The sequence below is a fragment of the Bubalus bubalis genome, chromosome 3 (genome assembly GCF_019923935.1).
Source record: "Bubalus bubalis isolate 160015118507 breed Murrah chromosome 3, NDDB_SH_1, whole genome shotgun sequence".
Taxonomy (NCBI): domain Eukaryota; kingdom Metazoa; phylum Chordata; class Mammalia; order Artiodactyla; family Bovidae; genus Bubalus; species Bubalus bubalis.
The window spans coordinates 168,306,719-168,324,222 of record NC_059159.1 but is presented as its reverse complement, the minus strand read 5'-3'; the positions used below and the strand labels follow the sequence as shown (position 1 = coordinate 168,324,222).

Genomic DNA, 17,504 nt, shown 5'->3' with positions numbered 1-17,504 from the left:
CAGGGGAGGTGTGTTAAGGTCATTTTGCATTTCTCCTTCCTTGCTGATTTGGAAAGTAATTGTGCAAATATTTTTGAAACAGCTGAACCCACTTTAACATGAAAGAGACCTTGCCCCCATGCTCCTCTGGGAGTTCCCTGGAGGAGAATCCCACCACAGCTCTCACAGGACTCAAGAGTGGGAAGGTGCTCAGCAGACATTATGAGAAGGAAGATGGACTCGACCGCCTCTTCAGCTCTTTCCCTTCATCCCCAACTTCGCTTCCTCCTTCTCTTCCCAAACTATCCTATTCTCCTTCCTTACCCCTTTCCTCCTTCCCCCCAAATGTGTTATCCTTACTTGCCTTTTTGTCTGATTCCCTGGGTGCTCTTCTCTGGAAAGGGTCTCCTGAAAGGGCACTGGAAGTCAGCAAGGTTTCAGGCAATAACCTAGAGCTGGCCCTCTTGCTTCCAGTTCCCCTGAGTCTAGAAAGTGCTTTGGGGCCGGAAGACCCGAATTCACATCACCATGCCTGCTCCCTATTGGCTGCCATGGCACCTTGGTAAGTGCTTCACCTTTGGGAAGCCCAATCTTGCCTCTGTAGAATGGACTTGTGGATAGCTCCATGGAGAATATTCTGAGGCTCAGATGAGTTCAGTGTGTGATGGTGCCGAGCATCGTGCAGCTATCAGAATAGCGTAAGGGGGATCAGAGCACATTATTTCTGCTCTGGACTCTCCAGGCCCTGCATGCAGGGCACTGGCTTTGGCTTGCCAACCAAGCTGCCTGCAGAGTCCACGGAGTCAGAGCCCCACGGGAATGTCATCAGGGCCGCCCGGGGTCTGGCATCAGTGGCCTCTGTCTGCCTCATGTGAGTCTTTCTCTTTCAAGGGCATCAGACTGTGGGCTGAAATAGGAATTTTTTTTCCCCTGGAACAAAATCAGAAAGGATTAAGTGGATGGACAGCTGAGGGACAGAGTCTGTTCAGCTCTCCTTTGCTCCACGAGGGCCTGTCAGTCATGCTAGAAAAGAGAAGATAGCTTTCAGAGACCCTAGGGCAGGCGATGATTCGGTCTTTCTCGTTGAGTGAAAACCAGGCCTCTTGGAGGACAGATCCAGGGATATTCTTGGGGCTGAGAGGGCCTTTCCCAGATATGTCAGCTATATGAAGACACGAGTGAGGGCTGGGGTGTGTCCTCAGGCTGGAAGTAACTCTATCCTGGGTATGTGCACCACGCTCGAGCACACATGTGAATTTCTGCCCATGAATGCAGCCATCTGCACCTACGAGTAAGATACCAGTGCACATACATGTGTGAGGATGTGTAGGATGGAGCATACACGGCAGTGTGCACATGGGGTGAACACACAGTGAGAGTGTGCATGTGTGAGGCCTTGCACATGCCTGTGTTTGCCATGTTGTCAGAGGGTGCACATGTGTGTGTGCGTATGTTCTTGGAGATGCCCGTTTACATGTGTCACAGGATGCATGGATGTGCCTGTGTGCATGGCTACTCACGATGCTAGTGTAAGGAAGGGAGCAGTTCTGCAGGGTGTACATATGATTCTACACACAGCCTGGTATATTCTGTGTTGGGGTCTGTATTCATACATGAATGCTTCAGTCTGTCTATTCATGTACATGCATGGGAAAACGACTGCGTGAGAACACATGCGTGTGTATGCAGGGAGATGTGGGTGCCTTCCAGGAAGTACAGCAGGGCAGACGTTCATGAGGAGGTATCCGTGCCTCATGACACGCTGAGATGACATGTCACCCGACTGGGCATCTCTTCAGGTCCTTTGAGGTTGTGCAAACTTGACTTCCTGCATTCCGAAGACTCCCCTGGGCTGATTCCCATTATATTCTCTACAGATAGTTATCGAACCTTGTCCCCACTTCCCACGTCATGAGTCCTGGTTGGCCTCATGATGGGCACACCTGCTCATCACAAGGACATTCTGGTAACATGGCTTTTTCTAGTGTATCCCTAATGTATCACTCTGTGGACAGGAACCTGGGTGGTGATGACGGTGGTCGGAGTTAAACCACCAAGTGGTCATTAAAGAGCAAAATTCAGAAAAGATAAAAAGTCATGGAGGTGCATAGGATGAGTGCATGGGGCACCAGGGGGGTGAACAACACTGCTCCCACTTTCCATTTATAATTATTGTGTGATAGAACTGGCCCGTGTGCATGAGAACACCCCATAAAAACCATGGAGTGGGAGACATGGTTGTTTATGTTTGATAGCAAGACAGTTCACAATAAGATAGAGAGTATGGTCCAGGCACCACTTCTACTAACAGCATTCTCTAGTAAATCCTCTGAACAGCCTCTTAGGATGGTGTGGCCACTCCCATTTTATAGGTGAGAAAAGTGAGGTTCAGAAAGGGAAGCAGGTCATTGGTGAAGCCAGAAGCTGCTCAGAATCTGGCATGTGGAGCACAAGAGTCTGTCCTTGATGTCCAGAGGCTGGATTCTTGCTGGCCCAATTCCTGGTTTACTATTTTTGTTTTTGACCACTAAGTCATGTCTAACTCTTTGAGACCCCATGAACTATAGCACGCAGGGTTTTCCTGTCTTTCACATCTCTTGGAGTTTGTTTAAACTCATATCCATTGAGTCAGTGATGCCACCCAACCATCTCATCCTCTGTTGCCCCCTTCTCCTCCTGCCCTCAATCTTTCCCAGCATCAAGGTCTTTTCCAGTGAGTTGGCTCTTTGTATCAGGTGGCCAAAGTATTGGAACTTCAGCTTTAGCATCAGTCCTTTCGATGAGTAGTCAGGGTTGATTTCCTTTAGAATTGACTAGTTTGATCTCCTTTCTGTCCAAGGGACTCTCAAGAGTCTACTCCAGCACCACAGTTCGAAAGCTTGGGACAATTCCCTGTCCTCTCTGAGTTTGTTTTCTTGACTCTACAGGAGAAGTAGGGACTCAGGAAAGTGGTGTCTGAAAGCACCAGCATAGGGTCTGCTGCGGCGAAGGCTGAGCTGGCTCTGTCTGAGTTGAGTTTCTGTGGTTCCGGAAGTGGGGCCAGCAGTAGGGTAAGCGGGTGGGGAGGTGTGATACTTCAGAGATTTTGGTTCGTAGTCCCACCTCCAGATGCTATTCTAGGCTGAAACCACAGTACCCAGAAGGGGTGATTGGACAGACTGTGATTCTTATTCTCCAGAAATTTACAGTCAAAGACAGGCCCCCGGAGCTTCAGGGCAAGTAACCCCAAACCTCCACGTGAATTGGCAGAAGGGCAGCATATTTGTGTAGCGCAGAAGAGGCGGTGGCAGGAGCAGCATGCTTTGTTACAGCCCTCACCGAGTAAGGCTGGTGTCAGGCCTTGTGCAGACGCATTATCTCAACCCTCCATATGTGGATTTATTGTTATTTGCAAGCCATAGAGATGTTGGGAGGATGTAATGTGATAAAATGTGCAAACGGCTGGAAACAGAGCTTTGCACATCATAAGCACTTAATAAATGTCCATCATTCCATTATGTTATTAGAGTAAGTGGCTGCGTTACAGCAGGCACTGTTCTAGGCGCTGGGACACAGTGATGAAAGAGTGTAGTCTGTGCCTTCCTGCCAGCCACACTCTAGTGATTATTATGACATTTTCCCCCCAGTTTATATGAGGAAAATGAGACCTTGAGAAGTTAGGTGACTTCTGCAAGGTTGCTCAACTCATAGAGTGGCAGAGGTGGGAACCCAGGTGGTTAGTTTCAAAGACCTAGCCCTCATCCTGTGCTGTATTAGGGAGCTGGCGTGTTAACACGTGGGAAGTAATTGTAGTCTTTCTCCTAGAGCCCCTTTGTTTCAGTTTTGCAGTCATCTTCCATCAGGTTTAATAATATTAATCACAATGTGAACTTGGCACAGACAACGTTTTATTCAAAATATCTCTCCATGAATTTCCCCCTTCTTCCAATCTTCTAGTGAAGGAGTTAGGGTGGAAGGATCAGTCCTCCCATTTGACAGATGAGAAGGCTGAGGTCTCACCTAGGGTCACAGAGCCAAGACCGGAGTGGAATTCTTCTTTTCTGACTGGTGGTCTGGTGATTTGGGGGCCACATTCTGTCCTTTTACCGAGGAGGCTGGAATTTAAGTCAAATAAAAAGGAGTCCAGCAGCAGTCAGAGGGACCCCTGGGCCTGACCCTGTGGGAGAAGTCCATGATTTATCATGATTTGGGAGCTCCCTACCCTGGTCCAGAAGAACATAGGACATCCTGAGCCTTTTTCTCCACTGATGCAGTCAGAAAATCAAGAGCGTCCTATTCTCCTCCTTAGCCCCAGCCTGGCCTCCTCTCACGGTCCTCTTCCTGCCACAGGGCACCATCTGTGGCAGGTTTAAATTGTTCTGAATGGTGTGGAATTGCAAGTCAAAAGGGTCCTGTAATCATTCTGCTGACGGCCTGGGGCTCTGTGCTCTGCCGCGTTATAAATAAGAGTAATGGGGTAAAGGCTGAATTGCAATCAAGGCTGCTGCGAACACACCGAACAGGCACGGGGCTTATTTAAGGAATATAGAGGCAGAGTATGCTCCCGAAGCTATGCAGTCAGAGCCAATCAATACCCACTTACTCTCTCAAATCAGGGCCATGGAGATTTTGATTAGGAGGAGGAGGGGCTGGGGGGATATGGTAGGATCGCAAGCTCTGAGAAGTGTTCTGTATCCATTTGTTCTGTCTTACATATGTTTTGAGCACCTATTCTGAGCAAGAGCTTGAGACAGCAGGCAGCAAGGGGAGGCTAGGCTTTTGTAAAGAAGCCCAGAGACTTGGGTAGCAGAAGGTAAGCAATGTGTGAAATAACTCAATTGATAATTACAATGCAATGTGATAGCACAGCAATGAAAGGAAGCAGTGAGAGGGGCCCCCAACTCAGCTCCAGAGGGAGGGTGGGTGGCTTCACGAAGGACGAGACGTCTGAATTGTTCTTCTAGTCAGCTACTGCTGCATAACAAACACACCCACACTTAACACATAAAGCAGTTTGTAGTTCGTAATTACGTGAACTGGTGGCTTAGGCTGAGCTTAGGCAGGCAGTCCTGCTGCTGCTCTTGGCAGGCCTCCTCCAGGTTGTCTCACGTTCACCTGGTCAGCTGGCAGGTTTGCTGGCAGCTGGGTGAACCAGGGTGGATTCTCTCGCAGGTCTGGTAGTTAGCAGCAGACTAGCCTGGGCTTCTTCCCATGGGAGTTTCAGGGTTTTCAGGAGCAGCAAAAGAAAGCAAGACCCTGGTTCACAGACACTTTTCAAGTTCCTGCCTGTGTCATTTTTGGCATCGCCCGTTTGGCCAAAGAAAATCGTGCAGCCAACTCTGATTCAAGGGGAGGAGAAATAGACTCATCTCTTGATGGGTGGAGGGAAGATCTGCATTGTCACCTTACACTGGTGAAGAGGTTAGGAGGAGGACCATTGACAGATTGGTTTAGTTGCAGCTGAGTTCTAAAGATTAGGCTCACACAAAGCAGTGAGAAGAACAGCTGAGGGAGAGAAATGGTGTGAACAAGAGCACGGAGTTATACTTATGAAGGCAGGGGGACAGGGAGGCAGTGATGCAACTGAAGGCACAGGTGAAACACAAGATGTTCACATGTCATGGTCTGACCGTCAGATGCCATAGGATCCAAGTGGTTGCTGTTCCGGTAGATGCCGTGGGGCCTGTGGAGTGCGGTGGGGGTGAGAGTTGGGGTGCAGGTGAACCCCTTGCTCTTAGGATAGGAGACTATTCCCTGGTTCCTTCTCCTTCTGGGTCCCCATGTCTCCAAGCACTTTGGGCACCCGCTGTGTCTCAGCACCTCCATCTGTGAATTGGACCAGGGAGTCTCATTCTCTTGGGGCCTCTGTTTTAATCTTATGTCAGCGCATATTTATGAAGCAGGTGCTATTGCAAAAAGTGCTAAGCTACCAAGAGGAAGTCAGAGGAGATAATAGTCCTTCCTGGTTCAGAAGAATCTCATAACCTAGCAAAAGAAACGAGAAGTATGGACAGGTGAGCTTAGAGAATCATGGGAGGGGTGGAAACCTGGCGGAGGGGTTCAGAGCTCAGAGGAGGGGAGGGCATTTGGATCAGGGCTCTTTAGAGGGATCAGTTTGGCTGGCTTTTGTAAGGTGGATAATGTCTGTGTGTGGAAGAAGAGATTAGCACAGCGGTCCCCAAGCTTTTTGGCACCAGGCACTGGTTTTCTTGGCGAGAGTTTTTCCATGCACCAGGGTCAGGGGGATGGTTTCGGGATGATTCAAGTACATTATATTTATTGTGCTCTTTATTTCTACTATTATTACATCAGCTGTACGTCAGATTATCAGGCACTAGATCTCAGAGGTCAGGGACCCTTGTATGAGGGCAGCTCAGTCAGGAGGCAGCATGAACAAAGACTGGGATGTTGGACTGTGGCTTGGAGCACAGAGGCAATGGGTTTAGTTCAGTGTCTGGCCCTGGAATGAATCCATCACGTGAAGACATTCCTTGCTGTCCAACCTCTCCCATCTTGCCGCAAATCACAGGTGGCATCCCTGGCAGGTAGGTCTGGTCTATTCATCTGTTTGGTTGCCGGGTTTTAAGGTATCATTTTCCCCCCTAACCCACAGCACTGCACAGTGCGATGCTCTCCCTCATCACATTTTGTGACCTGTCTGGTTGGAATCCAGCAGTGGTACTCATGGTGGGGTGGAGGCACCTGTGGGTTGAAGTGAATGTGCTGGGGGTTGACAAGTCAAACCCAGCAACAGATAAGGAACCATCCTGGTAACATCTTCCAGAGGGGCTAAGGGAGCCCTGGAGGTAGGAGGGGTTTCTGTACTCTCTCCCCTTGTGCAGGAAGTCAGGAAGGTTCCACGTCTCACCTCTGTAAATCTCTGTCTCCCCACCACCACCCCGCCCTGCTGTGAATCCTTGTCTCTGTCCACCCCCCCAGACCCCACCGTAATCCATGAATAGCACAGGATTGTGAAACTATGTGTCTTCAGGCAAATTGCTATGTTTCTCTGGTCTTCATGATCCAAATCAGTACAATGGTAGACTAGATCATTGATTACCGTCCCTTTGGACTCTTTTCCTGTTGTGATTTTTCTATGACTCCAACTCATAGCCAGTAGGAACCAGACAGAAGGGTCTTGAAAACTTTTCAAGTGAAACAAGAAGTTTTGTCTCTGTGACCTCTGCCTTCTTTTTTCCTATATTTGAATCTGTGTCATCCTCCATTGCTCTCAAAGCAACCCGATTCCTCTTGTCTTGCCAGTGGCGGGATAGAAGAGTGAAGAGAAGGCAGACAAGTGACAGGAAATGTACGTATGCTAAGTGCTGTGCTGGCTTTTCCCAGGACTTTGTCTCCCTTAATTCTCACAATGATCACAAGAGATTGCACTTAGGATTCCTATTTTCTTTTTTTTTTTTTTGTCTGCATCATGTTGCATGCAGATCTAAGTTCCCCAGCCAGGGATCAAAGCTGTGCCCCCTGCGCAGAGTCTTTACCACTGGACAACCAGGGAAGTCCCATGATTCCCATTTTCCATATAAGGCCAGGGAAGCATAGATACTAGATAAACTTAACTTGTGGAAGGTCACCCAGTAAACTATAGGAAGGAGCAAGGTGGTCTTACATTCACTCACTGTAAGACAGAAAATGCTCCCTGTTCCTCACTTTCCATCTTAAAAACAGAGGGTGCACCACTTAACCCTTGTAAATAATTATATATGATGGGATGTGCAGATGGAGCATCTTACCTAGGAGGATGCCTGCCCTGGTACTTCTGTCTCTCCCTAAACACTCCACCCCCATGGGGACTTGATCTCTCAGTCTTTCTACTAAATGTGCAAATTCCTTTTCTCAGCCCTACTCCAGAGAACACTGGGTTTGGAATCAGAAAACCAGAGCTTGAATTCACACTCCACCACTTACCTAAATGGAAGATCTGTGGAACCTTTTTGGGCCTCAAATATCTCATCTAAAAAAGTGGGGGCATTATGCTACCTACTGTATCTGTGTGGGTTTCCCATGGGGGCTGCCAAGGCAGTGGACCAAAGCCCCTCGCTTAGCGCCTCGCATGTGGGCCTTGGTGAGCGTCCCTGTCCTCAGGATCCATGTGCAGCGTTGTGAGATGGGGGAGGAGAGCAGGGAGAAACATGCACTGACTGTGTGAATTTTTTTTTTTTTTTTTGTCTTAAGAAACAAAAGAAATAGCAACCACAAAGAAACTGAGGGTGCATAACGAAAGCTAAATGACAACAGGCGAAAAGATGCAGCAAGGAGGGAGGAAAATGGTCCAGGAGAGAATAACCAAGGGTAATGAGAATCAGCTCCATCAAGCCTCTGTCTATTTTCAAATCTAATCTGAAACGATATGCTTTTTTCCCTTGCCAATATCTCTTAATTCTTCTGTTCCCCTCCCTTATTTAACCGGGTATAACTATGTTATTTACCTCCACCGAGTGGCTGGGGAAAACAGTTTTGAGTAAAAGGCGCAGTTCCCAAAGGAGGTGGGGTGGGCAGATTGGAGGCAGAGTCAGAGATGAGCGCTGACAGACGCGGGCTGGAAGGGAGGAGCACCGGGGTTCCCCGGAGACTCTCTTCTGCGCTGCTGCTGCAGGACCAGGCTGGGTCACAGCCCCTGCTGTCTCTCTACCTTCTATCCCTGCCGAGGGGCCTCTCAAACCTAGCACAGGAACGATGCCATCCTGCAGGCGTTTAACCTCACCTGACATCAGGAGCTCATCGACCGACAAAGTGCCCAGCTTAGACACTCAGCCCGCTGGCCCCATCCAAACCTTTGATGAATGCGGAGCGTTAACCCACCTCTCATGCATGTCCCCGTGGCATCCTTTGCATACTCGCTTCTGGCATCAGGTGGTACTCTCTCCTGATTTTCCCTTTCCTGCTCTCCTTGATGACTCGAGGGCAGGAAACTTATGTGCATCGAGTGGTGCATTTATGCAACAAGTATTTATGGAACCCCTGCTGCAAGCTAAACCCTGAGCATGGCAGTTACTGAGACAGACACAGTCCTCTGCTGTGAATGGATACGTGGATGAATGAATGGATGGAAGCAAGAGGAAATGGTGCTGCTGTTGCTGCTTAGTGGCAACTGAGGAAAATCCAGACTAGAAGGGAAGGTCTGTGGAGGCAGCACATGCATCGTTTCATCCAGTCTATCCACAAAGCCTCACACTGTGCCTGGCACGTTTTAGACAGTCAATAAATAATTATGGTAAGGTACATTGTTGAATGAGGGGAATCATGATTGCATTTGCTTTCAAGATTAGCCATGGGACTTCACAGATTTCTAAGCACATTGCTAGGTATGACCTTCTTTCCTCTCAATTCTACATTAGATATGATACAACTAGGACAGATCATGACTACCCCCCCCCCCACACACACACACTGCAAATAAAGAAAATCATAGAAGCTTTGTGATTTGTCCTGAGATAAACTGGCCAGTTGGTGCAGTTACCCCTCAAACCTAGGCTTTCAACTCCAAATTCAGTGTTCCTTTCACTACCCAAGCTGTGTGATTATTGATGAAGTAAAAAATATTGGAATATATCCATCCATCCAACCACCCACTCATGTATCCACCACACATCCATCTATTTACCCATCCATTCTTCCATCCATTCATCCATCCCTTTTAATTTATAGCATTTGAAGAGCTTCATTAGGCTCTAAACTAGAACTTAGTCTGATTGCATAAAGGTGTTCCAAGTGGGATCCAACACTTTTTATTCTGCTGGGAGATGCCCATAGGTTTAGCTTCAGTTCAGTTCACTCACTCAGTCGTGTCCGACTCTTTGCAACCCCATGAAACGCAGCACGCCAGGCCTCCCTGTCCATCACCAACTCCCGGAGTTCACCCAAACTCATGTCCATTGAGTCGGTGATGCCATCCAGCCATCTCATCCTCTGTTGTCCCCTTCTCCTCCTGCCCCCAATTCCTCCCAGCATCAGGGTCTTCTCCAATGAGTCAGCTCTTTGCATGAGGTGGCCAAAGAATTGGAGTTTCAGCTTCAGCATCAGTCCTTCCAATGAACACCCAGGACTGATCTCCTTTAGAATGGACTGGTTGGACCTCCTTGCAGTCCAAGGGACTCTCAAGAGTCTTCTCCAACACCACAGTTCAAAAGCATCAATTCTTTGGTGCTCAGCTTTCTTCACAGTCCAACTCTCACATCCATACATGACTACTGGAAAAACCATAGCTTTGACTAGACTGACCTTTGTTGGCAAAGTAATAGCTCTGCTTTTGAATATGCTGTCTACATGCTATAACTATATGCTATCTATATGATATAACTTTACTTCCAAGGAGTAAGTGTCTTTTAATTTCATGGCTGCAGTCACCATCTGCAGTGATTTGGGAGCCCCAAAAAATAAAGTCTGACACTGTTTCCACTATTTCCCCATCTATTTCCCATTAAGTGATGGGACCGGATGCCATGATCTTCATTTTCTGAATGTTGGGCTTTAAGCCAACTTTTTCACTCTCCTCTTTCACTTTCATCAAGAGGCTTTTTAGTTCCTCTTCACTTTCTGCCATAAGAGTAGTGTCATCTGCATATCTGAGGTTATTGATATTTCTCCCAGCAATCTTGATTCCAGCTTGTGCTTCTTCCAGCCCAGCGTTTCTCATGATGTACTCTGCATATAAATTAAATAAGCAGGGTAACAATATACAGCCTTGACGGACTCCTTTTCCTATTTGGAACCAGTCTATTGTTCCATGTCCAGTTCCAACTGTTGCTTCCTGACCTGCATACAGGTTTCTCAAGAGGCAAGTCAGGTGGTCTGGTATTCTCATCTCTTTCAGAATTTTCCACAGGTTATTGTGATCCACACAGCCAAAGGCTTTGGCATAGTCAATAAAGCAGAAATAAATGTTTCTCTGGAACTCTCTTGCTTTTTCGATGATCCAGCAGATGTTGGCAATTTGATCTCTGGTTCCTCTGCCTTTTCTAAAACCAGCTTGAACATCTGGAAATTCACAGTTCATGTATTGCTGAAGCCTGGCTTGGAGAATTTTGAGCATTACTTTACTGGCGTGTGAGATGAGTGCAATTGTGCGGTAGTTTAAGCATTCTTTGGAATTTCCTTTCTTTGGGATTGGAATGAAAACTGACCTTTTCCAGTCCTGTGGCCACTGCTGAGTTTTCCAAATTTGCTGGCATATTGAGTGCAGCACTTTCACAGCATCATCATTCAGGATTTGAAATAGCTCCACTGGAATTCCATCACCTCCACTAACTTTGTTCATAGTGATGCTTTCTAAGGCCCACTTTACTTCACATTCCAGGATGTCTGGCTCTAGGTCAGTGATCACACCATTGTGATTATCTGTGTCTTGAAGCTCTTTTTTGTACAGTTCTCCAGTGTATTCTTGCCACCTCTTCTTAATATCTTCTGCTTCTGTTAGGTCCATACCATTTCTGTCCTTTATCGAGCCTATCTTTGCATGACATGTTCCCTTGGTATCTCTAATTTCCTTGAAGAGATCTCTAGTCTTTCCCATTTTGTTGTTTTCCTCTATTTCTTTGCACGGATCACTGAGGAAGGTGTGCTTATCTCTCCTTGCTATTCTTTGGAACTCTGCATTCAGATGGGAATATCTTTCTTTTTCTCCTTTTCTTCTCTTCTTTCCTCAGCTATTTGTAAGCCTCCTCAGACAATTATTTAGCCTTTTTGTATTTCTTTTCCATGGGGATGGTCCTGATCCCTGTCTCCTGTACAATGTCACGAACCTCTGTCCATAGTTCATCAGGCACTCTATCAGATCTAGTTCCTTAAATCTATTTCTCACTTTCACTCTATAATCATAAGGGATTTGATTTAGGTCATACCTGAATGGTTTAGTGGTTTTCCCTACTTTCTTCAGTTTAAGTATGAATTTGGTAATAAGGAGTCCATGATCTGAGCCACAGTCAGCTCCCAGTCTTGTTTTTACTGACTGTATAGAGCTTCTCCATCTTTGGATGCAAAGAATATAATCAGTCTGATAGTAACCCCCTTTTCATTCTACTCTCTGCAGAATGCTGTGTCAATCTCTCCGTCTCCTCTGCAGTGAAAAGATTCTGCATGTTCTTCGGGCATCCTCCCCCCGCATGTGTGCAGTGTTCCCACCTTCTTGTCTCTGTGCCACTCCTCCGTTCTAAACTCCCCCTGATCCCTGGGCACCAGTTGAAATTTTGTCCATCCTGTAAGACTCCTCTCTGAATACTTTCTAGATTCTGCCACAAGTCGTATCCTCTGCTCTAAGCTTCCTGCTTTGATTTATAGCTACTCATAGCATGCTTTTTCTGTTCCTTGGACTGAGCTCCTGAGGATAGACTTCCTCAATGCCAGATCTCAGAAAAGGTTGGTTGACTAAATGAATTTTAAAGCGAGCATGTATTTGCATCTGCTACAGAGGTAATATATATTCCATGTAGAAAGCGTAGAGAAAAATGAATCATAACGATTAAAATCACCTCTGATCCCCCCATTCTTGATGTTCCAGTGTACTTCTTTCCAGCTGTATATGCATATACTTATGCCTGAACAGAATCTTAAGATTGTATATTTTCTATATAAACTTCCTCTGCCTTTCCATGAGAATGCAAGCCCCTTGAAAGTTAGAAGGTCTATCTTTCTCTTCATTTGCATTCTTCAGGGTGCTTAAACTTGAGCCAGATGTTGAATAAATTTCTATAGAGTAGTTACCTGAAAATTAAGCCAGCATTGACATCCTGAGTTGCCATTTCCTCTCTCTGTCTTCTGGGAATGTCCATCTGAATTCAGATATGGGGCAGCTCAATTCAGCTCACCAAAGACTTAACCTTCTTCTTTATATTTGGCTACTGTGTTGGTCACAAGGACACTCATGTAGCTGTTGTGTGTCCTTGTACCAAAGTGCAGTGAGAGAAGTCAGCTGTATAAACAAATCATTTTAACATAGATAAATGCCATGTTAAAATAAGATGCTAGAGCAGTATATATGAAGTAATGTGTAAGAAATGGAACTGCAGAATGCTTACTGACGATCAAGATTAATGTTAAAAGCTTGTTTATTTGTATCATCTCATTGAATTCTCACAACAACCCTATGAAGCAGGTACTAATTGATGTTATTCAGATTTGATAGTTGAAGCTTGAAGAAGCTATAAAGCTTCTCCAAAGACGTACAACTTGAACACGGGGCAACTGGAATTCAAAATCAAGCAGTTGGTCTCCAGTCTGTGATCTTATGCAGCATGCAATATTTCCTCTTTATGGAAACATAAAGAGGGTGTTCCATGGGGGTCAAGGAAGTCTTCTGGAGTGAGGGATGGGGTTCAGTAGGACAGGCTATCCCAAACTCTGAAAAAGCTACCCAAAGATGTAGAATTAGGAAACAACATTGTGTATGTGGAGGATCACATAAGAATTTGATGAGATTTAACACATAAGTGCAAACAAAGGTGTGAAATAAGGTAAGGCAGAGGAGAAATGCAGGTGGCCGGCTGGTGAAATTAGTTTTCTTCCTGATGGGAATCAAGAGCCATTGGATGGTTTTTGGCAAAGAAATGGCATGAGCACATTTACAAATTAGGCATGTAATCTTGGTAGCCATTTGCAGGATGGCTGGAAGGAAGGAAGCCTGGGGGCAAGGATACCAGTTGGGGTTGCTAGGAAGTCTCCATTTGCCCAAAGTCTCCATATGATCCACTCCCCATGCTTTTCCTCCCTGCTGTGTACCTTGGGGAGCCCACCTGTATGGAGCACCCTGAGTGTTTGTGTGAGCTTGGCCCATATTTAGGCACTTGCAGATTAACTTTAGAAGGTAGGCGACCTCAGTGCTGAGTCGTGACCTCCATGCTGGATCATGCCTTGCCAGCACTTGGGTTATTGTCCTTGATTATGCTACGTGAATGGCACAGCAGCTGCCCGGCAGCCCTTTTCTACAGCTGTGGCTCTTTTAGGCTGTTATAACCCACCCTCCTTTCGCCCCCTCTGGCCTAGAATGGTAACAACACTCTGCTTTGCCAACTCTGGGGAGCTTCATCATTGGTTGACCTTCAACCTACCTGTGATGATTAATTTGTCAACTTGACTGGGCTCAGGGATTTCCAGTGCTGGCAAAACATTTCTTCTGGGCTTGTCTCTGAGGGTGTTTCTAGGAGAGATTAGCATTTAAATAGTTGGACTAAGTAAGGAGAAAGCCTTTGTGAGTGCAGGTGGGCCTCATCTAGTCCCATCGGGGCCGAATAGAACCAAAAGGTGGCGGAAGTCCTGGTTTGTGCTCTGCTTGAGCCAGGACGTCCATCTTCTCCTGCCCGCTGATGTTACTCGTCTTGGTTTTCAGGCCTTTAGCTCAGACTGGTACTTACACCTTTGACTCTCCTAGTTCTCAAGCCTTTGGGTTTCGCCTGGAGCCATGCCACTGGCTCTCCTGGGTCTTCAGCTGGAATATGGTGCACTGTGGGACTTCTTAGCCTCCATCATCATGTGAGCCAGCCCTTCATCATGAGTCTCTTTCTACATGTTTGTTTATGTTCTGTTGCTTCTGTTTCTCTGAGAATGCTAGTGTTGTGTTAGTCCCTAAGTCGTGTCTGACTCTGTGACCTCCTGGCCTGTAGTCCACCAGGGTCCTCTGCCCATGGAGTTCTCCAGGCAAGAATACTGGAGTGGGTGGCCATTTCCCTTCTCCAGGAGATCTTCCCAACCTAGGGATCAACCCCAGGTCTCCTGCATTCATAGGCGGATTCTTTACTGACTGAGCCACCAGGGAGGCCCAGTTCACTTGCAAAGCCTTTGTAAATGATCACATTATTAAACACATCTCGATCAGCTTATGTTTCTTCTCTTTTCGGATGAGACCCTGACTGGCCCAGAGCCACCTGAAGCAGTCCACAGGAGAGATGATAAAGGTTGGCAATAAGGCAGCCACCGTAGAGGTGACAATGTAGAGACTGACATTGTAGAGATGACAGTGAGGCGCGTGTACTTGAGGTCTGCTTCCCAAGCCCAGTCAGCAGGACTTACTGCATAGAAGTGACCGCCCATGGAGGCTGGAACAGCTAATTGCAGGGCTGCGTGAAGTCGGTGTCCCTACCTTCCCCAGTTCCCTCTGCCTAGGCAGTGAGTTCATCCCACATAATGTCTGGCCCCCTCAACACCCCCATCACCCTGCTCCCCAGCGAGACAGAGACCATTTGCAAACTCATCAGAAGCGCTCTCTGGCCTTCTGTGAATAATCTGCCAGAGGGTCAGCTGGTGCTGTGGAATCTGAGGACCGGTTAGTTAGCCACTTGGGAGATGTTACCAAGATGGCTGGTGATCAGAAGAGCTGCTTATTTTCATAATGACCTTCAGGAATTAAATAAAAATACAATGAGTGCCATAGATTAGGAAGAACAAGCCAATTAAAACCACAACACGCCTTCGGGATTTTTTTATTTCTTTTCCAGGAGGCTGAAAGGCATCTGTGGCTGCTGAGACAGGATAGAGGTCTTTCCAGAATCACTGATGAAGGCTGATCCTCTCACTTGGCTTTAGCGGGTGGTAGAGGGGATTTGAGCCTGTTGAATATTTCACGAGTTGTAGCCCATGTGGGGAGAACAGTGAAAGGTGAAGAGGTAATCCCTGGGTTTCTTTATGATTCCAATATAAAACTAAGCTCGCTGGGCTGGGAGGGAGACAGGCACTGAAGTCAGTCTACCGCCGGAAGGCATGGTGCACCATTCTCCTACTTTAATATCTGCTGTTTCATTTTATATTCATCATGTCAGCATAATCTGCCTTTATGGGAATCGTCTTGGTTCCCGACCAAATGCGTTTAGTCCCCCTTTTGCTTTAAGTTTGATTGTAATATGACTTGAAGACTTCAATGAAATGTTTATATGGAGGGAGCAGGGGAAGAGGAGAGGGAAAATGCAATTGGAAAATCAATCAGCAGGGAATTTCAAGAACGAGCCTAGGTTATGCTACTGTTTCTTTGACCCGTTTTTAATGGACTCAGGACCAGCTCTCAGATCAGGTCCACTCCACTGATTCCCTACTGCATGCTAAAAGACTATATACCCTGTTGCCAAACATTCAGTGCCCTTAACTGTGTCTGAACCACATTCCCAGCCTGACATTCTTCTGCCTGCCTCCTTGCGCATTGGGCTTCACCGCCCTGAGACACCAGCCACCCAGCCCCTCTCTCTGCCTCTTCCTGTCCTTCAAGGGCTACCAAGATACCTGTCCTCTGCAACGCTCCTGTCACTACGTTTTGAAGACGTTCTTGGTCTCAAAGCTAGGAGAGTCCCGTCCCATGATCAAGTCCCAATAATGGACCTTGACTTTCTTTGTAATTTCCTTGTGAGACTGAACATGACTTTCATCACCTTATTATGGATATGTGTATGAGTGTATGTATATGTATGTGTGTTCATTATCAGCAATCTGATTTTTATTGAGCTCTTACATATGCTCAAGTACTTGAAAATATGACAGGAATAAGACATATAAGGTTCCAGGCATCCTGGAGAGACAAGTATTAAATGCATGTTGAAGAAAACACATGGAATAAATTTCTAATAGTAATAAGTTCCATGGAAAGTGTGTGTAATGGTGATATAGTGGAGAATGGATGTGTCTGGAGAGCAGTAATTTATTATCTTCTTTAAAACATTGAAGTATGGTTGATTTACAGCGTAGTGTTAGTTCCAGGTCTATAGCACAGTGATTCAGTTTTATACACGTATTTTCAGACTCTTTTCCCTTATAGGTTATTACAAACTGCTGGGTATAGTTCCCTGTGCTATACAGTAGGTCCTTGTTATTTATCTTTTTTTGTATATAGTAGTGTGTGTATGTTAATTCCAAACTCCTAATTTATCCCTCCCCTCACTTTTCCCTTTTGATAACCATAAGTTTGTTTTCTACATCTGTGAATCTCCTTCTGTCCTATTAAAAAAAATTCATTTGTACCTTTTTTTATATTCCACATATAAGTGATATCATATGATATTTGTCTTTGTCTATCTTACTTAGTATGATCTCTAGGTTTATCCATATTTTTGCACATGGCATTATTTTCTTCTTTGAATGGCTAAGTAATATTCCATTGTGTATATATACACCACATCTTCTTTATCCATTCATCTATTAATGGACATTTATGTTGCTTCAGTCCTGGGTGTTCTTTGGAAGGAATGATGCTAAAGCTGAAACTCCAGTACTTGGGCCACCTCATGAGAAGAGTTTACTCATTGGAAAAGACCCTGATGCTGGGAGGGACTGGGGGCAGGAGGAGAAGGGGACGACAGAGGATGAGATGGCTGGATGGCATCACCAACTTGATGGACGTGAGTTCGAGTGAACTCTGGGAGTTAGTGATGGACAGGGAGGCCTGGCGTGCTGTAATTCATGGGGTCGCAAAGAGTCGGACATGACTGAGTGACTGAACTGAACTGATGTTGCTTCCGTGTCTTGGCTTTTGTGAATAGTGCTGCTATGAACATAGGGGTGCATGGATGTTTTCAAATTGTAGTTTTGAAGAGGCGTACCTTAGGTAAGGGGCTTCCCTG

The 17,504-nt window shown here is 46.2% G+C and overlaps 1 protein-coding gene across 12 annotated transcripts in view; it reads left to right on the top strand.

The window, feature by feature from the left end:
• ASTN2 (astrotactin 2) overlaps window positions 1-17,504 on the top strand; it is a 1,030,196-nt gene that overhangs the window by 125,781 nt on the left and 886,911 nt on the right. Inside the window, exon 1 of one of the 12 annotated variants that reach the window (XM_045165170.1) lies at window positions 14,229-14,436. The exons of the other annotated variants lie outside the window; for them this stretch is intronic. The gene's annotated coding sequence lies outside the window, so the exon portion shown is untranslated. Of the gene's footprint in view, window positions 1-14,228; window positions 14,437-17,504 lie in introns of those variants that run through there. 12 annotated transcript variants of the gene reach the window in all.